The sequence below is a fragment of the Hermetia illucens genome, chromosome 1 (assembly GCF_905115235.1).
Source record: "Hermetia illucens chromosome 1, iHerIll2.2.curated.20191125, whole genome shotgun sequence".
In the NCBI taxonomy this organism is placed as follows: Eukaryota; Metazoa; Arthropoda; class Insecta; order Diptera; family Stratiomyidae; genus Hermetia; species Hermetia illucens.
Window position 1 is genome coordinate 218877043 of NC_051849.1, and position 24696 is coordinate 218901738.

The window sequence follows — 24696 nt, forward strand, 5'->3', positions numbered from 1 at the left end:
AGTTGCCACTCGTCTAGGGTGCGTTGCCGTTCTTCACGAACAACAACCTCCCTTGGCTCGTCTCCCTTGGGCTTGTATATGACTTGACGCTCCTTAGCAAGAAGGATAATGGGGATCACTTCCGCGATCACTATAACGGCCGGTTCAGAGACAGTGCGTACGCAGACGCCACCTGCAAAGCTCTTCGTTTCTGTATTTGAGCGAGACGTTCAGCTATACCTCCTTGTCAAAAGCGTCACCCCATACCTCTGCGCCGTAGAGCACGACAGACTGCGTTGAACTCATCAGGAGACGTCGCCTGCTAGACGTAGGACCCTCAAGGTTTGCTATCAGCCTATTTAACGCCGAAACTTTAGCTGCAGCCTTGTTCGCTGCTGCTTTGATTTGGTCAAAAAAGCTCATCTTTGAGTCAAGAATCAGCTCGAGGTACTTTTTACCGCTGGTTTTGATTCGATTATCGACTCGCCGATCGATATGGGACGCAGGGTCCGAATTTTCTTTTTAGTCAGGATGACTACTTCGGTTTTTGCTAGGCAAAGTTGAATCCATGAGTAGTCATCCATCCGCTTACCTATCGCATCAATATGCCGAGTCTACGCCGCAGCATCATCAGCATAGTTGACCAGGCGCGACTCTTTTGGCATGTCGAGTTTAAGTAGACTATCATAGGTAGCGCTCCAGAGGTCCGGCCCTAAGATGGATCCCTGTGCTACCCCCCACGTGACCTCCATCCTTCTCTGACCATCCAGCGTTTCATAGAGCAGGGAATGGTTCCTCAGATAGTCCCTCAATATCCGTAAGAGATAGTTCAGCACGTGGAAAGTATTGTCTAGTGTGCCCAGATTGTTTTTCCATATTACGGAATTAAAGGCGTTTCAGACGTCAAACGTTACGAGTTCGGCGGCTATGTGCCTTCGCTCGTCGAATGACATCCATGACTTGCATAACAGCATCAACTGTGGATCTCCATGCTCTAAAGCAAAACTGCCGGGGAGGTAAATCTCCGGTAGCGTGTATCGCTTCAACGAGGCTACTTCTCATGAGCTTTTCGAGCACTTTTCCAGCAGTGTCAAACATAGTGGGCGATATAAAGACGGCAACTCGGGGTCGCTTTTCCCTTTGTGGATCAGCGCAAGCCTCGCCTCCTTCCAACAAGCAGGGAAAGTGCCCTCTTTCAGGCAAGCGTTGAATGCGCTGAGCAGTAGGTCTGGACGTTGTTGAAATGCCAGTTTATATACCTCTACTGGAATATCTTCGGGTCCTGGCGCCTTCTTGCTTTTCATAGAGAGGACTGCCTGTTCCAACTCTTTTATAGAGAAAAGTGGACAGTGCTCTACGCTCTCTGCGCCGACTCATCTCATACAAGGTGCGCAGGGAATAGTGTCCGTACAATGCGGCCCGTCTGCTCGACCTTAAGTAAACAGGGTTTCCACAGAGCAGCCCCAATTTTTCGGGTAACCAGTTTGTAACAGGTAGGTAGGTAGATAGGTATCGGTGGCCGCTCCGAGGAGCCCAATTAGCGCTTTGGTACGCCGTTTTGATGCCAATTCCTAAGACCGTGACTGTTGTTATAGGAACAGGGAAGCAGAGCCCTGCTGGCTCGGACCTTCAGAGCCAGCCCGTAGCACAGAGTCGTACCGTTCACACCGTCGACCAGATCCTGCCAGCAGCGAGCTTTGTTCTTGTTTATTGCGCTGCGGAGTCTGCTCTTGGCTGATTTATACTTTAAAGTACATGCCTCCTCCCGGTCGCTTAGACGTTGTGGTAATCGGCGGAGCCTGTGACACTCCTTCCGGAGCTCTGCGATTTCCACTGTTCACCAATACATAGAAGGTTTGAAACGTCCAGGAGGACATCCGGGTATGGAAGCTCCGCTGGCCGTCGTTATCAGGTTTATAACTGAATTTACGACAGTGTCGGCTGTAACGCCACCGCCCTCAGGAGTACACTCCAGCGCGGTCCCACCTGTTCCAAGAGTTTCAAGAAACCTCCCGGTGTTCATTTTCGCGATATTCTATGCAGAGAAAGAGGCCACCCGTCCACCAGCGACGCCAGTGATTCCGACGCGAAGGTTACATCTGGAATGCTTCCCTCGTAGCTTGGGCGTCGGAACGTTGAGATGAATCCGGTGTTTTGAACTACCAATCCTGTTCTCGCCGCCATTTCCAGAATTCGTTTCCTTCTGGTGTCTGTGTGAGGCATGCCCCATTCAATTGCCCTAGCATTATTTTTATTATTCTGTTAAGGGAAAGTCGCACCGCGTCCTTGATGAACTATTGTGCCCCTTTTACTGGTTATAGTGTACCTGTTGATCATAGTATCTCAAGCAGGCTTATAACCGTTAGGAACTTTAGTATGTTCCCTATTTCCAGATCTTTCAGCTTTGCATCTGGTATTAAGTGTTCTCCCAGATGTCTTGACCTACTTTGCACAAGTGCCGGACACTGTCCCAGGACGTGTATAGAGTTTTCGTCCTCCTCCTCACAAAACCTGCAGGCAATGTCCGTAGATATCCCTAGCTTCCCTAGGTGATAGTTCAGCCGACAATGACCAGTGAGGATTCCCACTATAATTCGGAGGTTCTTTTTGGTGAGGTTTAAGCAATCCTTTGTGCGCATGGGTTCGTATCCCCCAATAAGCACCCTGGACTGCTCCATCCCTGGTAGGCCCACCCAGTATAGTTCCCTCAACCGTTCCTCTTCATTTCTTAGATTCATAGTCATGAAACCGTCTCCGATTCCACAGAATGGTTGTGGCTCGTGTAAAGGTGTCCCTGCTCCCTTCTTGGCTAGTTCGTTCGCTGCCTCGTTGCCTTGCATCCCAGCATGACCTGCAACCCAAAGTATCCAGACCTTGTTGGACGAGCCGAGTGTATTCAGTCTCTCAAGGCATTCCCATACCAGTTTAGAGTTCACCTGGTTGGACCTAAGTGCCTTGATCGCTGCTTGGCTATCGGTGAGAATAGCTATGTTCAGCCCCCTATAGTTCCTTTGCAGATTAAAGGAGGCACATTTGTCTATGGCGTATATTTCCGCCTGGAATATGCTAGTGTACCTGCACATTGGCTCAAAGTACATTTTCCTTGGACCAATGACACCGGCACCCGTTCCCTTTGCTGTGAGGGATCCATCAGTTGCTGGTTTAAGCTGTATGTCGTAGCCACGCTCTCCCAGTTTGCCTTGTTACTCCAATGTGTTTCAAACTTCTTATCAAAGTGAAACCTTGTTGGCATGCCGTAGCATTCAAGTCACCTCAGACCAGGATTCGCCCATCTGTGCCTAAGATCCGAAAGTCCGGCATCGTCTCATTCGGCGTAAGGTAGACACTAAAAAACGTTATCCCTGAACACCGAACCCAGACAAAGCCGTCCCCTCGGACTTGGGTAAGAACCCTAAGGGGTGCTGATCCGAAGTCAGTTAGCAGCGGTACCTGATATGTCAGGGTGCCAGGAAACTGGGTTCTTGTTTTGGTGCTGCCCACGGATGAGTACTAAATCAACTTTGGTCTCCAGAGCCAACTCCGCTAGCGACTCGTGAGCGGTTGCACTTTGGTGCACTTTGATTTGTAGGATGCGAATCATGTTGACAGCGTCCTAGCTCTTTCCAATTCTGCTTGGAAGACTTAACATCGCCTCGAGTCCGGAGTGAGCGCAACGTTCTCATCCGTCGTGCCACGGTCCCTGCATAGGACGCAACTTTCCTTTTGATTGCAGGTGTTCGTTTTATGTCCTGCCTGACCGCATTTGTGGCATGTTGCCCTTCTCTCAGGTCTTCGGCAGGTTGCAGATGTGTGCTCATAATCCAAAGATCTGTAACATTTGGTTGAGACGGCAAGGACTCGTATCCTACACACTACCCAACCAATTCTTATTTTCCCGCTGTTTAGAAGCTTCCTCTCACGTATTGCTTGGCAACTTCCATCACAGTGATTTTTTGGCGTCGGGAGTTTGCAGAGGTGATACCAATTCGGGGATGGGTTACCGTTCTTTTCTGTGAGGCAGTCAAGGTCTCGGATTTCCAGAGAACACGTGGGTTCCAGGCTGGAAACCAAAACTTTTTCTCCCAGAAGCCCCTTGACTGCTTCACAGAACGTAACTTTATTTATAGTGTTCGGGCCTAGTTCGACTGGGACTCCACCATCCTATGTTTTACGAATGGAAGACACTTCTGCTGTCAAGACTAAAATTATCCTTAATTAGAAATTTCAAAATATGCAATTCCATTATCCTGCATGGATATCATCAATTTGTTCTAAATACAACTCTATGTTCGCTTGGGGCTCAATTCCTTAAACGTGATACCACCAGGACATGCGATACTGTGACCATATTATCAACAAACCCACCAAACCCCTGAAGCGATAAGTTTCTAGTTGAGTAGGAAAATACTTTAGCATTCAATTAACAGATATTTTAGCGCATACCAAGTTCAATGGAACCTTGATGGAATCACACCACGAAGATTTCACTTTAAACACTGAAGGCAATAGCGAACCGGAGCCGTCACTCTGCACGGCTCCGTAGTTAAAAATTCATCAAGCGTTCAATAAAATATCGGTCCATAATTGCTGGTATCGATTTAGGGGATGAAAATTCGGACCAGATCGAGGGTGAAAAAATGTCGTGGTAGTTGCCCTCCGTTTGATACCGTTCACATCACGAGCAGCACGACAAATCGAATTTCCTTTCACATGCAAAGAAGGACGCGACGGTTTTGATGTTGGGGGCACGGAAGCGTGCATGAGCTCCAGGTTCGACGTTGTTCCAGGCAAAGGGACAGGCATGACCTGTCTTTAAGCACAGGTGTTGGTTATAGTCGTCCAAACGATGCCATTACACGAGTGAAGTTCCCTTTGAAGCAAGGTGTACTTTAACAACAGCTTGAATATGTGGTTGACGGAGGTATGGACGCAGTGCAGGAGCGGAGGAGGATATGCACTGCGTATTCAATCCAGCCGTGATAATTTCAGGTGAGGGATTGTAGCGCTGGAACCGGTTATTAAAGGGAACAGAGATGAGTGGTGGAATTGTGCCAACACGACGCTCAAAGAAGAACCATTGGACACTCCCGCGGTTTCAAATGAAGTCAACTCTGAACTGAATGCCTATCGTAGGACCTACATCATCACAAGTGAATCCCTTTAACCTGCACATCTCTAATTACATTAAATAAAAACCTAACGAAATAATACTCGCGAATAATAACCTTTTACCGATATCAAAGGCGAAGGATTCAATACTATCACATTCCCCTGAACTCTGGTCACAGACCACGCATTATTACAAAAAAAACCCACTTTCTTGTCCTGCACCGATTCATCCCAGCACGAAGCCAGGAATGTTTTGAAGCAGTTATTCTCCGTGTAATGATGCCATTAATTTTAATTAAGATTTGTTAAATGATGTTGTTGACTGTCGTCGTCGTAGTTGTTGCAGCAGCTTAACCTCTGCATGAGGTTTCCATAGAAAGGTTTTTTGCTATATCTTTTGACCGATTGGCTGCAACCAGACCGGAACCGAAATGGAGAGCGCAGGAGACCACTGGGCGGTAGTGCATCCTAATCTCAATTAATATTAATTGGATTGAATGTATCGAGTTTATTGTCTGGGAATTTTGATTAATGTCCGACTCTCTACAGGTACACGGAGTTGGATAACGATGAGATACGTGCGTCCTGGATGTAGTTTTAATTGCATTATTGTGAAAATTAATTTGCATGTGGCGGCGGACAATAGGTGAATTCGTGGGACAACTTCATTAGTGAGCCCGTTTAGTGGTGGACACTTATGGAATTTGGGTGCTAATTCGGAGGGTGTATGGATTCAACCTCCTCGGTACATAGAAGTTTAATGGTAGGTCCAGCTCGCTCGCGATGGCGACCATCGATAAGTAGTTTGTGTTTACCTAAATTGAATGTCGTCCTGATGACTGATTAAATCTACGCCCTCATAAACGACTGTCATATCAATAAGTCATAAATTACTTTCAGTTCCGCAATTATATCGAGTCCCTGCTCAAAAGGGGGATTGGAATAGACTGTTGCGAACCAGTCTGGAGAGTAAATTTAACACGTGAATGAAGGGGCAATTTGGGTCCATTTCATATGACTTTTACTGCAAGGTCTATCGAAAGGTGGCAGAATGAAAATGAGAAGAGCTTGAGGTTTTTCAAGTTAGGTCATCAGGAAAAATACTAGGATGTTGACTTCAGGTCCAGCATCTAGTATGGAGCTATAAGATAGTAATTTTTTGGAATGGAGTTGAGCACTTGACAATAACAAGCAATTTACTGAAGTGGTAGTTTATGGCGGTTCGAAGCCTTGTTAAGCTTTTCCTGTGTTGAAAACACAGTGACTTTGTGGGAAAATGTAGCAGGACCTGTGTGTGTATGGTGGGGGAGAAGCTACAGCTTCTGAGCACTCAGGCCGTGTTGGCCCATTGTACTCGCCTCCCCCGTCTAACGGAATATTCCGGATTCGTTAATGTATCGCAGGATTTCCGTTAGTGGATGTGATGCTTCCCGTCGCAATTGGAGAACATCGGCACCAAAGATCTGATGCCTGATGCTTCCATAGGCGGGGCATTCACATAGGAAATGCTCCGTGGATTCCACTTCCTCATTCCAGGAGGGACACGTATCATCTTGAGTAATTCCTATTCTGAACATATGCCCAGCTAGTGAATTATGGCCTATCAGAATGCCCACAATACACCTGCAAGTCCTCCTGCTTTTCGACAGGATAAACTTTGCGGTACACATGTTCGGTTCTGGCAGGAAAAGTTTGGTGTGTCGAGCAGCATTTAGGCTCTGCCACCTGTCATTATGGGAAACTTGTTCCCAGTTTTTGAAAACAGATTTAGCCAATGCTATTGATACTCCAATTGCTGGCTCCGGTCCCGGCATTGGGGAGATTGACCCCTCTTTCGCTAAAGCGTCCGAGATTTCATTTCCCTCTATGCCACAGTGACCAGGTACCCAGAGTAGTTCCACCGTATTGAATCTAGACATAGAGTTCAAACGGTTTCCGCATTCCTGAGCGATTTTCGAGGTGATCAAAGGACTGCTCAATGCCCTCAGCGCAGCTTGACTGTCACTGCAGATTGCGATGCGCCTGCCCTTCAACCGCTCGTCAATCACCCAGTTTGCCACCCTTAGGATCGCATAAACTTCGGTTTGAAAAACCGTTGCATATTGTCCCAAAGGAAAAGCCCACTTCTCGTTTTTATTCGAGAGGTAGACTCCGGCTCCAGAACCCTCTTCTGTTTTTGAGCCATCGGTGTAGAAGACTTCCATATATCCCGCCACGCATTCCTCTGGGTCTTCCCAGTCCTCTCTACGCTTCAGGGTAACTTCATATCTTCTACCAAACAGATGCATGGGGACACGAGAATCGGAAGGCATTGTAAGAACTGGATTCAGTCCTCCCAGTAACTCTTCCAATGCTCTGTGCCCCCCACATCCGTTGTTTTCCCAAAGATCTAATCGAATTAGACTATGAGCTGCTCTCATTGCAGTGCTTTGAATAAATATATCCAGGGGCTGCAAATTGAGTAGTGCATTCAGAGCTGCGTCGGATGTCGTGCTCATGGCACCAGTGATACCCAGACAAACAGTTCTTTGCAGTACCGCTAGTTTACAGGTAATATCATGTGATACCTTACCTGGCATGCCCGATCATTTCGCGGTCGATCTCAAACTGTCCTCACCTCTTTCCCTGAAAAAGAGAGTAATGACCACAATTAGGTCTTTCGCCCACACTGACTGGGATAAATTCAGGGCTGAGTTAGCACCAAAACTCAGCTTGAAAAAGCTCTAAAATAATCGCAATCTGTCGAACAAAGAAATCGACGAGGCTATTAACTTGGCGTCTGACGCTATTGACACTGCTACACGCAGGAACTCTAAGCTGATAAAAGTCGATGAGTTTGAATTCAATTCTCTTCTACATGAGATAATGCTCCACTTGAAAGTTAGGCAGATTTGGAGGCGTAAATTTCACGAGCACAGGAATAAAATAAATGCGGAATATAAAGCATTACTCTCCCGGATTAACTGTCTCAGTACGCTAATCCGTGGTATGGTGGCGACCTTCCGTAGCAAGGAATTGACCCGCAAACTTGCAGACATTAAGCCTGGAGCTAATATGTTCCAAAATATCAACAGACTAACGGGGAAATACAAAGCCCGCGTTCTAGCCCAAAACAAAGTGCGAGTCTACAGTGATGCTGAGAAAGCAAAAACACTTGGAGAATTCTTCGCGCGGCTCTCACTAAGACTGTTGATTCAACAGTCAGAGATTTCACTTCTAGGAACTGCTACAGAATCACGTCTTTTTCTGCCCAGAACCCTTCCAATAAGCCTACTGATTCGAGCAAATTTCTGAGTTTATCACAACTCACTGCTATTACCAATAACCTTAACTTAAAAAGTCAGCAGGCCCAGATGGAATTACGAATTTCATCTTAAAAAATCTTCCAGTAGCCTCCATTAAGTTCTTGCTTGCGGTTTTTGATAACTGCATTAATAATGGCTACTTCTCATCCACCTGGAAAATAGGCAAAATTATAGCCATTCGGAAAGGAGGTGCCTCCTGTGAACTTGGTAACTTCAGACCCGTTTCACTTCTATCTAACCTGGGGAAGCTTTTTTAGAGAGCATGGACCGTAGGACTGGTCCAACACTGCAATCTTAACAAAATTATTCCAGACCATCAGTTCGGTTTCCGTGCTAAACGCGGAACACAGCACGCCCTGAGCTACCTCCACGATACTCTGGCCAGCAGACTTAACGTCAATAACAAACCCACGGTAGCTTGTGCTCCGGATTTAGAAAAGGCCTTTGATTCCGTCTGGATAAACGGGCTAATCTATAAACTGATCAAATACGAATTCCCAATCCCGACAATCAGACTTGCCATCAGTTTCTTCGAGGATAGACATTTTTACGTCAGTGTCGCAAATTAGATTTGCGATCTCTTGCCGATTACTTCTGGGGTGCCGCAGGGATCTATTTCTGGTTCTACTTTATACAACATTTTCACTGCTGATGTCCCCTCCCCTGAGGTCGGTACAGAACTTATGCAGTATGCCGACGACACACTCGTCTACTCCTCTAATTTTCGCCCAGACAAGGCAGTTATCGATATAGAGGATTACTTGGTTGACCTCTGCTACTACCACTAAAGCTGGGGTATCAAAATTAACTCAACCAAGATACAAGTCTGTATCTTCAGGAGGAAATCTAGATACCGGGGATCTAGATCCATCCACAGGAAGGCTAAACGCCTCTTCTTCTTCTTCTTTTCCTTCAGCCTTTGTCCCGTTCACAAGCGGGGTCGGCTCATCGTGATCGGTTTCGCCATTTGGCTCTATCGAATGCCTGATCTGGGTGCAATCTCGAGGCTTTCAAATCCCCATCCAGCGTATCAAGCCACCGTTGCTTAGGTCTGCCTTTTGGTCGTTTACCATCGACCTCTATGTTCAGACCAATCTTGGCAAGTGAATTCTCGTTTGTACGAATTGCGTGACCATACCATCGAAGACGCCTCTCTCGCAACTTTTCCACGATAGGTGCAACCCCATAACGATCGCGAATATTCTCATTTCGGATGTGATCTAAACGTGTGATGCCACTAGTCTAACGTAGCATCTTCGTCTCCATTACCGCAAGACGCCGTTCATTGTCTTTTATGGTCGGCCAACACTCGGAACCATAGAGAGCGACTGAACGGACGACATTGCGGTAAATTTTAGATTTGAGACGTTCTGAGGCTAGGAATCAATGTCGTTCCTCTTAGTCCTGTCGTTAACTCAAAATCTATACCTTGGTGCTGACTTTGTGTGCAAATTCAGATTCGAACAGGACCAATTTGCACCTTCCATATGTTCTGGCGAAAATGTTGACAACATTAATCAACACCAATTGACGACAAACCAGCGAGCAAGGCTCGATGCTGTCATTGGCTGTTTTCCGTCTTTCAAGTGGGAGGGTTGACGACGTACAAGTCTAACGATATACTTCATCGATGTCGGGAATAATAAACTGATCAAACAGAGACACTTATCAGTCTCTCCCGCTATAGAAAAGCTCCTCTATGAAGAGATTGACCGGATGCTGGCTTTGGGAGTCATCGAGGAATCGCAGAGCGTCTGGTCTTCGCCAGTCAGTAAAATGCGGCTTTGCTTTGATGCGGGCAAGGTAAACGCTTATCCTTTACCTTTCATAGAGGGGATCTTCAGTCGTCTCCCGAAGGCTAGATTCATTACTAGTCTAGATCTAAAGGATGCGTTCTCGCAAATTCCACTGGATGAGGCGTCCAAGGATAAGACTGCCTTCACTGTTCCAGGGCGACCACTCTATCAGTTCGTGAACATGCCGTTTGGGCTGTGCAATGCACCTGGACTGATGGACAAAGTCATTCCTGCTCATTTGCGCCATCAAGTCTTTGCACATCTAGATGACTTGTTGCGAAGGTTCCTGTGATGACCTTCGACCAACATTTGCTGCTCTTAAGCGAAGTGGCTCTCTGTATGAGCGCGTTGGCTTGACATTGAACATCCGGAAGAGCAAATTTGTCATGAAGGATGTTCGGTTCTTGGGATACATCATCGGCAACGGGGCGATTTCTATTGCACCCGACAAGGTACGCGCCATCACCCCTTTTCCGCGGCCGAAAACCGTCAAACAGTTACGGCCGTTTCTTGGAATGTGCGGATGGTATCAGCGATTTGTGCCAAGTTACGTTTCGTTGATCGACATGCTTCAGGGGAAGCGTCAGTTTTGCTGGACTCAGGGAGCCATCTTGGTCTTCGATGGCCTGAGAATGAGTCTCTCTTCAGCTCCGGTTCTTATATCGTATATGTCGAAGAAGCTTACTCAACTTCAGCGAAACTAGACTGTCACTGAGCAGGAATGTCTCGCAGAGGTAGAGGTACTGTGCAAATTTAGGGGTTATATTGAAGGTACAACATTCGAAGTGGTAACTGACCACGCTTCGTTCAAATGGCTGATGAACCAGGCAGACTGGCTTGATGGGCATCGAAGTTTCAAGGATTCTCGTTCATCATCAATCACAGGAAAGGATCACAACATCTGGTTCCAGATTCTCTATTTCGAATGTGTTTACCAGCGGAGGTGGATGTTTTTAATTAAATCATGAAAGTTAAAGGACTACTTCCAGCCCAAGTGGCAAGTCTAAGGACTCCATAGACTGAGAGGGGTTATATCATATATTTGATTGGTCCGTCCAGTTTTTTTCCAAAAAACAACATTATTTCAACTGAAAGGTAACCAGGGTAAACAAGAAGGTTTCCTGAAAAACCAGTTTTTTTTATTAATTAACCATTGGGAGTAAATATGACCCAGCAAGCGAAGGACCCGCCCTACTAGTATTAACCATACTCATTCCACTCTAGTTCCTGGCAACAATGTATCACAGTGCAACCCTCACTCCAGAGTAATGTACAAGGAAAATTGGCCAGTCACGGTCTCATTATGCCGTGTGCACACACAACATACCCTCTACCTCCGCTCCACCCCTTCGCGCCAGGATAAGGCCAATAGACTTTTGCTTAATCATGCGACTAATTGACTATATGGCAATATAATTCACAATTCATTTGATTTCCAACTGCGGTGCTGATTGCCAGCCAGCACAATTCCGGCAATAGCCATAATTTCGCCCGGAAAAGGAAGCACGGGGTAGCGCTGATAGCCGTTGGCGGGCAATGGGCATCGGGGAAAACGCAATCCCCGGTACTTGGCCGGAAATCACAATGGCCATGATTTTATGAAGTATTGAGTAGCGTTTTGATTACTTGCTTGCATACGTGAAAATTGGACATTGGCGACCATGGAGTCGTGCTCTGAGAATGGAAATCAATGGGAATACCATGGGAAGTTTGGGTCCTTATTACGTGGGTGAGTGCGAGTACCAAGTTTTTACGTTTGTTTACCAACGGAAGTGGAGCAGAATACAAAGGAGATATCTCAAGGATGAGAAAGAAGATAAGACGTTTACCTAATTGCTTTGAAAAAGGTCCAAGGAGTCCGCTCTGGACTGAAGGAGCCTCTCTTTACCTTCAACTGCAGCATCTGGTCCCATGGCGCGCTCTAAATACCTTTCACCTGGCTCATTTGCATTGAACTATTTAATCCGGTCAACTTTATCAATTTCTGTGTATACAACGTATTTGATTTTCACAGCAATAAATTTCCGGTGGCACATGGCAAAACACGACTATTCAAAAGAGTGGAGCCAAGGTGGGAAGGCACGACACGAACGGCTGTAAATAGTCCAAAAAAAGCAGCTCCAGGTGAAAAACTGAAGCGGAAAGAACAAAACAATGACGAGAGCGTGCTAAACTACCACTGTACCGACACCGCTTAGCATTATAGTAATGTTGTCTGCAAGTGTCCGGAATAAAGAGCTCACAAAACCCTGGCGTTCGCAGCGGATCGCCTCTAGTTTCCATACAATGACAGAAAACAGCAAACGGCCCCAGCCTCGGCCACTAAAGTATGCAAATTTGTAGGTCACTTATTCAGTACATGAAATGCAAAATTGCACAAAAAGAACGTAACGAGGCAGCAACAAAACATATCACACATGCCGAGAGCACAGCAACAACAAAAGCAACAATAGCGACAAATGCAGTGCACTTTTGGCCAGTTCCATAGTGCGATGGGAGCCAGAAACTGCATAATGCCATGTCCTGGACAAAGGCTTTGTTGCATCCGAGGCGGCGTGTCCTTACATTGCGCCGGGCTAGTGTTGAATTTACATCACAAAACTGGAGGATTTATGATTTTTGATTCCTGAAATTAAATTATTATTTGGGCCAGGTAAACCGGCATTAGGACCTATTCATCATTTGTGAATTAATTATAGGAAACGGACTATGGATTTGATTTTTTTAAGTCCTGAGTAAATCCTCCAATTTGGAGAGGATTTTCCATTGAAATGGATTATTCATTGTTTGATTAATTGATTTATGGGTTTGAGGCGGATCTTGGGGTTCGATCAGGTCGGTTTTTCTTAAAAGGGTTTTAGGGTTTTTTGGACCAACATCCATGAGCTCTAGCTCCTTGCTCAATTTTGGAACAAACCCATTCATAACGTTTAGTAATAATTTAGGGATTGCTGTCTCTGCAATGAAAGGTATATGTCTTTTCGTGGCTTGAATTCCAAAGGAGAGCGAAGGGTTTCCAGGTGAAAGAGAAGAAACACGTGGGCTCTGCGTCTTGCTAAATATGGTCACGTAAATTTAGTATCACATGGACGACCACAAACAGCACTCTTTGAAAATATCACTTGCCTCTGATAATCACTATCTTACTCAGCTTTCTCCTTTATTTTCTTTCAGATACTGCAAAAAATTTGGTAAGTAGTATATGAATCTGACATAGCCAACCTGTTAATCCTTTCCTGACGATCCTCACATAATTCATCATCATCATCAACGGCACAACAACCGGTATCCGGTCTAGGCCTGCCTTAATAAGGAACTCCAGACATCCCGGTTTTGCACCGAGATCCTTGGCCCATCAATATCCCTAAAAGCTGTCTGGTATTTTGGCCTACATCATCGCTCCATCTGAGGCATATATATTGCCCCTATAGACCCTCTGGGCTGGATCATCCTCACCCATACGGACTAGGTGACCCGCCCAGCTGTCTGACGTCCTGACCTACGCCATCGCTCCATCTCAGACAGGGTCTGCCTCGTCTTCTTTTTCTACCATAGATATTGCCCTCATAGACGTTTCGGGCTGGATCATCCTCATCCATACGGATTAAGTGCTCTAATATGCCCATTCTGTCGGAAATCAGATTTCCCTCTTTGTCTCGGCAGGATGAGCATCGAGGTGTATAAGGCTTCATCCTGCTGACTTGTTGGTAAAACTTGCGCGCCTGGTGCGGTTGCTCCCTGTACTTTTCTAGTTCACAGACTTGTTTTTTCTCCCAGGCTTCCTTTTTCCGTCTGTGAAGTCGCTTCTCCGCTCGACGAAGTTCGTGATAAGTCTCTGCGCGTGCCCGCGTACTTTGAGAATGCAACATTACTCGGTATGCAGCATTCTTCTGTTCCGTTGCTAGCTTACATTCATCGTCAAACCAGCCGTTCCGACTCCTTTTGCGGCTGGGGCCAAGTATGCTTGTGGCCGTATTCATGATAACGTTCTTCAGGTGATTGTGAAGGTCATTTGTTGATGCTTCATCTCCAGGTCCTCTGTTGACTGCGGTTATTGCGGCATCCATTTCACTCTTATAGGTGTTGCGGAGGGCTGTATTGTGGATGGCTTCCCTATATGCTGTGACATTCATCAAGGCTGAGAGGTGGCGGCGTTCGATCAACACGTGGTCAATTTGATTGAAAGTGGTCCCGTCTGGATAGGCCCACGTATGTTTGTGGAACGCTTTCCGCGCAAACCAGGTACTTCCAACAACCATTTCGTGTGACCCAGCTAATTGAATAATCCGCAGTCCGTTGTCATTTGTATTTTGGTGTAAGCTATGGGAGCCAACGTATGGTCTGAATACGGGCTCCTTCCCTACTTGGCTGTTAAAATCCCCAAGTATGATTTTAATATCATATCTGGGACAGGCTTCGAGGGTTCGTTCTACTGCCTCGTAGAAGGTATCCTTCTCCGACTCTGCAATCTCCTCTGTAGGGGCGTGAACGTTTATGAGGCTTATACTTCTAAACTTGCCTCGCAAGCGCAGAGTGCATAGCCGTTCGCTTATGTTTTCAAAGCCGATAACAGCAAGTTTCATTTTTTGGTTGACTAAGAAACCTACTCCGAGCACATGGTTTACTGGATGGCCACTATAATATATGGTGCAGTGGCTCTTCTCCAGGAAACCGGTCCCTGTCAAACGCATCTCCTGTAACGCTGTTACATCAGCCCTATATTGGGACAGGGTATTGGCTAGCTGCTTATCAGCTTCATCTCTGTACAGGGAGCGCATGTTCCATGAGAAAATGGGCAAATCATTATTCCGTTGTCGTTGCCGGTTTCGTCGTTGTGTAATCCGTCCAGTCCGAGGCTTCTGTTGTGGCTTCGTAACAAGTTATTTTTCGTAGCATATTTCCGTCCCCCAACCTGGAGGACCAGTTGGCCGTTTTCCTCAATATTGGTGCAAAGTTTGCGTCAAATGTGGCCCACCGCTATAACAGTTGGTGTGACACTACGCTCTCTGATGCGATCCAGCGTCTGCATTAGCACTCAGTGGCGTTGGTGGCGATCCAACAAGCAGTTGGAACAGCCAATTCCAATCTGGTGCAACCAGGTGCATTCCCGGGCTTACTTCCGCTATCCGGGGCTTTATTTGGCGTTTACGTATCACCAGCCACTAGATCTAGCACTTCGGGTAGCATGCACGCAAAAGTTGCACAAAATACGGGTGCTATACCTGATTTAGGTCCCGTATACGCAACCCGTCTACTCCAACTGCTTCGCACTGTTTTGATGCGGCTCCGATAGCTTCGACCTTCCCGGTGAACCCTCCGCCCGTCGAACGTGCTTCATCAGGAGAGACTCCTGTTCACCCACCATTAGGAGTACTTGGGAGCTCCATAGCTCTTCCAGTACCAGCTAACCCTTCTACACCGTGCTACCTCTCCACTAGATTATCAATAACTTCCGCGGTAGTGCATCAGACAACAGCCGCCTTCATCCCGAGCTCCTCTCCTACCCACTCGGGTGGCCCTCTATTGCAAGTCGTTTCATCACCTAAGCAAATTTTCGTTACCAGACTTGCCTATTCTACTTCTTCTGATGAAGTTCTTAAACTGACGAAGGACGGCTCCTCCGACCGCGTAATTGCATCCTTCAAAGTGACGTATCCACGAGACTTCGTCCTCGTCGACCAGCGTAAACAACTTGGCAAGTAGCTTAAGTCTTCAATCTTTCTGCCCTGGCTTTCCAACACCATCTAATCTGTATCAGTGAAACGTGGTTGGATGATAGGTTTTAAGCTCTGAGCTCCTCGGGGGGTTATCTGCCTTTCGCTGCGACAGAGATCGTGTAGCTTCAAGTAAGCCTGCTGGTGGAGGTGCCTTGATCGCGGTTCAGTCCCCCTACGAGCCGAATCCATCTTTTCTTGATGATGTATCACCTTTTCCCTCCCAATGTCAGTCCTTTTATTACATGTTGCGCATACTTTCTTCTTCTTCTTCGACAGTTTTTCAGAAGTCCTTACTGTAATTTTCTTTCAATTGGTTCCTCTCATCCGTCTCTCCCTTTATTTACCTTCATGAACACCTGTGCTGCTCTTCAGTTCAACCGTACCACAAATCCTCTAAATCACACTCTTGATTTTGTCCCCTATAACACGTCAGAACGGCTCTATTCTCAATCCCGCTCTCCCCATGTAGCTCCTGAGGTCCATCATCCCGCTCTTGAGTTCGTGGTGCAACTACCACGTCTCAACTCCCATACTATGCGCAATCATTCTAGGCTCAACTTTCGTAAGGGCAGCTTTTAGGGTTTGAACTTAGCTCTGGCTCTCTATTAAGGATTATCTGGAAAGTGTTGAATTCGAATTGGAGCGTGGTAACTTGAAGCTTTTCTGGTCTCACATCCGGAACGCCTGCAATGCCCCCCAGCCCCCTCCCACTTTTATCAAATTCTCAGGCTTTAGTGCTACCTCTCCTCAGCTATCCTGTGATCTACTTTGCAGTTACTTCTCCTCGGTACATAACTCCTCTCCCACTTCTTCCTTTCTACCCCTTCTGAGTTCAGCTTCCTCCTAATCTCCTGCCATTCCCTCCTTAATTCCTCTTTGGTGGAGTACCTCATTGACAACTTTGATGCCAATGTCAGACCCAGCCTCGATGGTTTTCCCAACCTCTTCCTGATTAAACCCTCTAAGTTCATTTCCCTTCTTCTCCGCATTATTTTCAATAAGAGCTTCGAAGACTGTTATTTTCCAGCCTGTGGAAAGAAGCCCTTATTTTTCCCATCCACGAAGGCGGTGACTTGTCCTGTTTCCTGTCCTGTTCCTCCTGCTCCAAGATCCTTGAGACCTCGAGGTGTGCTACAAGGATCCATTCGAGGACCTCTTTTATTTTTATTCTTTATTAACGACCTCCCCTCTATACTCACTTGTCCTTGCTTATTATACGCCGATGACTTCAAGCTGTTTTCTCTGTTTCCCCAAAGGATTGCGTTTCCCTGTAGGCAAATCTGGATATTTTGGTCCTTCGGTACTTTCTTAATAAGTTCAGTTTTAATCTCAGCAAATGCCACTCGATGTATTACTTGTCTGAAACCTCTCCCACCCCTTTCTCGTATTCTCTTGGCGGTTGCTTTCTGTCTTATTTGAACTTTATCCTCGACCTGGGCTCCACGTTCGACTATAAACTCGATACCAATAGGATAAGGAAGTAATACGCTAACTAGCGCTGCAGCCATCTAGATTTTGCCAAAACCGTCAAGTTTTCTTAGTATAGACATTCCAGTGAAGTGACTAGTTCAGGTGAAATATACCTCAGCGTTTTTAACGAAAGGGCAACAGGGGAACACCTGGAAATAAAAAATTATAAAAGTGCTTACTGTTTAGTTACGCCACTAGACCATGATCAGAGCAGTCTTTACCATTTAGTTTCTGGATTCAAACCATCATTCTAGGGTTTTGACAAACATTGACATTTTGTATTCAAATATAATATAATGGCCGAAGAAACAGGCATAACCAAAAACATGATAAGCCAGCAGTATCCTAACTAACAATGGAGTCCTCTAGAGTTTGCCATAACCCAGGAGAGTTTTCAGTGAATAAATTTAAGTATGTTGGTGTTCGGTCAACAAGCAGACACTGAATGTCTGCAAATGCTGCTGGATATGCTATTCGCTTAAATCCTCCCCAACATCCTTTTCCTATTCTCTTAGTGGACAACCCCTTTCACTATCGACCTCCTTCCAAGGCTTGGGTGTAATTTTCGACGACGAACTTCGTTTCAATTCCCACTTCGTTGACATCAATAGAGCTATAAAAAGGTCTGGTTTTATCCTACGTTCCTCCTCCGACTTTACTTCTATTCAGCCCTCCTTAACACTCTTCAACTTTCTTGTCAGAAATATTCTTGAATATTGCTGTGTAGTTTTGTCCCCTTCCGTATCCGGGACTATCGCGCTCTTGAAGTCGTACAACGCAAATTCACCCGAACCGTCTTTTACAAAAGGAACTTTCCACGGGTTGACTATCCGTCACGACTCCGCACCCTCAATCCCCCTCCCCCTGCAGCAAAGCCGCATCTTGGTTGATATGTGTGCCCTTTTCAAATTCTGCAATTGCCTGATGGATTGCTCTGCCAACTTGGACATTACTTTCCGCACCGCCTCTCATAATACACGTAGTACGGACATTTTTGAAGTACCCTTCACGGAGCTCGAGATTTACTTTTATTCCTCGATCCCAAGGCTATGAGCGTCCTACAACGCCCTACTGCTTGGGTCCACTTCTCCCCAAGCCCTTTCAAGGTTTTATTTGTAAAACAAAACCTTATTAATATCGGTTGAACGTCTGCCTGTCAGTGTTTTTTTTGGAAGGTGAAAAGCTTCAAAACCTAACATAGGCTCCTGCTAGACGGTTATGTTGGACATCTACCCACTAACATCACCTTTTTCTCCTTGCACTCTCCCCGTGGGACTCCTGTATGGTATTACATCGCGGGGCTGGATCAGAATTTATCATGCGCTCGTGTTCGCGCTCGTACTCCTCGCTCGTTCCTTCTTCCGGCCGACTTTCTTCTTTCTGAGCTTTCTGTGGATAGTTTCAATCACTTTTTTGACTGCAGTCCATATCTCCATCGATTTCAACATACATATGATTCAACGAAGTGTTCTCCAATTTCCTTTAGGTGAATCGTTCCATCTTTTTTGCCATTCCAAAATAGATTCACTTTGTGCCAATTGCCGACGCCAGGTGTAGGACTCACCGATTACATATGATGGGTCATAGAGCCGCCGACCCTCGTTCGCCAAGATGTCGATGGGGATCATGCCTGCTATCACACAACTGCTTCGTTTGCTGTTGTACGGTAAGCGCACGACGTTCGCAATGCACTCAATCGGTATGGGGCTGCAATTTTCCTTCTTCTTCTTTCAACTTCAAAGACGGTGCCCAGACGGGAGCTGCATAAAGCAAGATGGAGCTGACAACCTTCGAGATCAGGAGACGACAGCTTTGCCTATATTTGGTAACATTCTTGCCAACAATGTAGCCACTCCGGAAGCTTTAGTGGCTAAATTTTCAAGATGGGACTTAAATTTCAGTCTTTGATCAACCACGACTCCTAGGTATTTAAGCGTTGGCTGCGACTGTAAGATGTATTCACCAATCCTGCTCTTTATCGACGTTTGCTTCCTTCGGTTGGTAATCAAGACTACCTTGGTTTGTGTCAGACCAGCTTTCTCTAGCCAAGACCGGATTTCAAAAATTGCCTCGCTTGTGAGTACCTCGATCTCATCAATATCACTCCGATATCGTCTGCCAAACCAATGATTGTCACTCCTTTGTGTAGTTGCAACTTTAAAATTTCGCCATATATTATTATCCACAGCAGAGGACCGAGGACTGATCCTTGTGGAACCCCACAGGTTGTTGTATACGTCCTAGATCCATCGTCCGAATTGTAGCACAATATCCTCTCCCGGAGAAATTCCATGCCTATGTGTACCAGGTATTTAGGAGCGCCGAATTTGGCTCAAGCTGCAATTATTTTGCTCCATTTTGCCGTATTAACTATCTCGCAAGATTTATTGGCCTCAATTGCTTTTTTCGCAATTTCCGTCACTGTGCTGATGGCATTGACAGTAGATCTTGAATTTCGGAATCCGAACTGCCTGTCTGAGAGACCAAACTCCTTTTATGTGATTGGTACAAGCCTATTGAGGATGGCCCGTTCGAAAAGTTTGTCAATGCCGTTTAGCAGACATATAAGTCTATAAAACGAAACACATTCTAGAACTTTGAAAATCTTTACGTTACGAGTTAGGTACAAATGGGACGAATACCCACTCAACCTTTCATAATTGGAAGCGTTTAGCTTCCCGTTTCCCGACTTGTTTTTTTCTTCTGGGAGCATTCCGTTCTTATAGGTTAATCCCTGTTCTTCCGCTTTTCTTCGGTTCTGCGTTGAAGGTTTGGGTTTCTCCTGAGTATTCCTAAGTGTCTCTTTCATTTGAGTCTTTCTGTGACATAGGACAGGTACCATTTAGCGCCTGAGACCTGTTTACCCTTCTTGGACTGCGCGCTCTTTGTAGTAAACTCTACTGCATGACTTCCATACTTTCCCCGTCTTGATTGTAATCACCAGGCTAGCAGTATAGCCCAGTAGCACGGTAAGGTGAAGCTTGTTTTTTGAAGCGGTCAGGTGCTAGTGAGGTTTCGCCCAAATGCCCTCAGTTATCCTTGACTGCAAACTATTTCATAGGCACGCCTACCATAAAACCTTGGATTGGGGAGGTGTTTTCTGATTCGATTTCTATCTGCAGTGTTTCGATAATATTGTGGTTACCAAATATAGGGGGTGGCTATCAAGACGAACTAACGGTCTTGGTAGATGAAAGTCTGGGCTCCTGGAGCACCACATTTCAAACATGGACGACAATGGCTTGGATCCTATGGCCTATCCTGCTGTCCACTAGTTGACCCTAACCCAGTGACTCAGAAATAAAAATAAGCGATTGCTAGAATTGACGTTGAATTGAAAAGTTGTATAGGGATTTCTGAAGAAGAAGAGGAACGATTGAGGGGACAATACTGGGCGGGGGGATACGGTCTCATGCGCACAAAGGATTGCTTAAACCTCACCAAAAAGAACCTCCGAATCATAGTGGGAATTCTCACTGGTCAGTGTCGGCCAAACTATCAGTTAGGGAAGCTAGGGATATCTAGGGACACTGCCTACAGGATTTGTGCGGAGTTTGATGAAACCTCTATACACCTCTTAGGACAGTGTCCGGCACTTGCGCAAAGTAGGTCATGGCATCTGAGAGAACACTTAATAAATACCAGATGCAATGTTGAAAAATCTGGAAGTAGGGAATATACTAAAGTTCCTGACGGTTATAGGCTTGTTTGAGATACTATGATTAATAGGTACACTATAACCAGCAAAAGTGGCACAATAGTTCTTTAAGGACGCGTTGCGACTTTCCCTTGATAGAATAATAATAAGGGATTACTGAAAACTAAATACAAAACAGCTATGTACTTAAGGAGGAGAGGTATATCCCCACCTGGCAACATGCCGCCGCTCTACATATGCCGGAACCCTCTGTCAGACGAATTATTGATCAGAACTTGAATTTTTATCGATGAATGTATGTATGAATGTAATCGCACTTACGGTAGACCTTCCGCATTTGGGAAAGTGATAACCCAGAGAGGGGAGCCTGATCTGTCTACATTATTTTTTTATTACACCATCATAATCAATGGCGCAACAACCGGTATCCGGTCTAGGCCTGCCTTAATAAGGAACTCCAGACATCCCGGTTTTACGCCGAGGTTCACCAATTCGATATCCCTAAAAGCTGTCTGGCATCCTGGCCTACGCCATCGCTCCATCTTAGGCAGGGCCTACCTCGTCTTCTTTTTCTTCCATATATATTGTCCTTATAGATTTTCCGGGCTGAATTATCCTCGTCCATACGGATTAAGTGACCCGCCCACCGTAATCTATTGAGCCGGATTTTATCCACAACCGGACGGTCATGGTAGATAGATTTCGTCGTTATGTAGGCTACGGAATCATTCATACTCATGTAGGGGGTCAAAAATTCTTCGGAGGATTCTTCTCTCGAACGCAAGTTCGCAATTTTTCTTGCTAAGAAGAAGTCTCCGAGGAATACATGAGAACTGACAAGATCATTGTCTTGTATAGCAATAGCTTTGACGCTACGGTGAGACGTTTCGAACGAAATAGTTTTTGTAAGCTGAAATAGGCTCTGTTGGCTACCAACAACCATGCGCAGATTTCGTCGTCGTAGCTGTTATCGGTTGTGATTTTTGATTGTAGAGAGGAGAAGTTTTCAACGGTCTCAAAGTTGTATTCTCCTATCTTCATTGTTTTCGTTTGACCAGCGCGATTCGATGTTGTTCGTTCTTTGTTTTTGGCGCTGGCATATGCACCATGTACTTCGTCATTAATGTACAGCCCTAGACCTCGCGCCGTCCATTCGATCTGGATGAAGATAGACTGTACATCTTGGGGTGTTAAAAGGTTGGCGAAGACGCATAATAGGGCCTCCCCTTGTGTTAGACCGTGATTGATGGTGAATGGTTTAGAGAGGAATCGTAATGTAAAGTCAATCGTGTCCGAGACTGATTCTGTGGCTTCGTAACGTCGGTTTTTCGTGTATGGTTGCCAGCCCAACCCAACCCCTAACTAGGAGGACCAGTTGGTACATTTTGTTCCGCTTTTAGGCGCGGGAGACTCGCCTTCACGCTTCTCCGTCTGCAGTTTTTCATTAAAAAAAGAACTCCTAGCGATCACCAACTGAAAGTGGAGTAAGGGTTTGGTAGTTGAGCTGTTGGTACTAGTTCAGCAGGTGTTTCCCAGGTTTTATGCTCCATCGTGGGCATCAATTCAAGTTTCGCCCTGGGACCTATACTACCTTTTGACCGCCAATAGTATCTCCATAAAGCATTAGGAATGAATTGGCATTTAACGTAATAAAATACCATTCCCTATCTAATGCCTTGAGAAAGTCACCCATTTACAAACATAATATTCAACCTTTGAAAGCTGGAACTTCAAATAAAGATCCCAGTGTGACGTTTGGCAACAAGCTTTCTTCTAACCTTCATCATGCCTGCGCCTTCAGTCAAGCTTCTAGAATGTCTGATTCGGTCTTTTGTTCCTCTTCACAATTTATAAATATCCATGTCTCGGTGACACTTTACAATTATTTCGTTCGTAATATTCCTATGCTCCTACGGTGTGAATGCTTAAAGGCTAAGTCTCTCCCCCACCTCATATATGCTTCCATCATACGGTCCTCTTTCTGTCATTGAGACTGCTATATAATTATACCAATTCAAAAAAAAACATTCACCCGTTTCGCTTTCTTTAAAAAAGATCTTACCCACTTCACTCGTCCTAATAGTATGCCTTTTCTAAGTCCGTCCTTTCACAATATGGAAATTCCTTCGGGCCCTCTTCAAATTTTGGGTCGGCTGAACGGACTGTTTTGTAGCCTCTAAAATCTAATCGGCGGCACATCATAAAGTATTGGCGAATACACTTACAGAATTTCCTGTCGTAAAAGGCTAAAAAGAGGGATAGAAATTCTGAAACCATCTTAATACCGAAGCGCTAACCGCACCTAAGATAGGGGCTGAGATCACAGTTATGACTTTTGGCTACCAAATAATTTTTGGTTGGTTCCTGGAACAGTAACAAGAACCCCTGTAATGCTCCCTATACCAAACTGAAGATAGAACGAGCTCGACCCGTGAGGTTCTACAAAAGCGTGACAAACCCTCAACAGGCAACAAGGCCGTTCGCTCTCTTGCAACAGCAACTATGGGCGTGCCCATTCTGTAACGTCTGGCCCGGATCTAAGGACCGATTACTGTTGGTACAATGCCAAATGCTTGCTTTGGAACGACGCTACAGGCAACCGTGCTCCCCTTCAGCTCAGTTTGCTGACACATCAGAACACTAAAGCCGCCGGCGGTGCATTTGGCAACCAGCAAAAACACATCCGCAGGAAGTCACACTACAAACCCTTTCCTGGTGGACCCCGATGCTGTTCTGCCAATCATCCAGTACCGCTTCAACGCCAGCCCAGTCGCCAGGTGGAGTCTTCTACTGAAAATAACCAGCCCAGTCGCCAGGTGGAGTCTTCTACTGAAGATAACCAGTGAGATTGGCATCACCACCTTCGGCAGTCAGGGTTTCATCATGGACTTCGACCTACGTCGATCTGTCGACTTTTTTATTTCCTGGCGATTGGTAATCGCTGATGTCTAGCGAGGACATTTACAAAATGGCCTTGGTCGCGCTGGTGGATTTCATGACTACAACAAACTTTAAACCACCTCCTCAGGAATTTCGATTTGCTCGCGGCAAGATGAGGGGTTAAACCATTAAAATGGTGTATAGGTTGGCGGGTCCAGGAGCCAGGAAGATGGCGGAATGTTTCGAACAATTTTAAATGCTCGCATTTCCGTTAATATTGAGAATTTCGAGAAAAGGGGCTTAATTTGTGATCAGTTGTATTGAGGAGAGTGAGTCATTTGAAATGGTATATAGGTTGGGGGCTCCAGGAGCGGGGAAAATGACCGGAAAATGGCGGAATATTTTGACGACATCCTGGTTTTCTAAGAATACTACCAACAGCGTCAACATCACTGTTACGAGTTTGTCTGCCTTCTACAAGTAGCCAAGTTTCAGATCAACTGGAAGCAGAACTCATATTCGCTACCTACGTTATCAGCAAGGAGGGTTTCCAAAATCTTGACACTTTCAGACTTCCTGATGCCCACAGACTGTTCGCAAATTAGACATTTTGTCAGCTTAATTCAGCTGATTGAGCTGCTCAAGGGTTGCACGATCAAAAGACCGAAATTGGGTGGACAATTGAAGATCATGCTGCGCCTTGCAGCTCTCTATCTCAGTCTTCCTGTCGTCCACCCAGCCGATACCGGCAATCTATCCATCGACGCGAGCCGACGGCACAT

General features: G+C 45.8%; 1 protein-coding gene across 1 annotated transcript in view; it reads left to right on the forward strand.

Moving 5' to 3' along the window:
• The window catches only part of LOC119646278 (LIM domain transcription factor LMO4-B-like), a 273183-nt gene that overhangs the window by 94353 nt on the left and 154134 nt on the right, over positions 1-24696 (forward strand). Inside the window, exon 2 of the mRNA XM_038046687.1 lies at positions 13364-13380. The gene's annotated coding sequence lies outside the window, so the exon portion shown is untranslated. The remainder of the gene's footprint in view (positions 1-13363; positions 13381-24696) is intronic.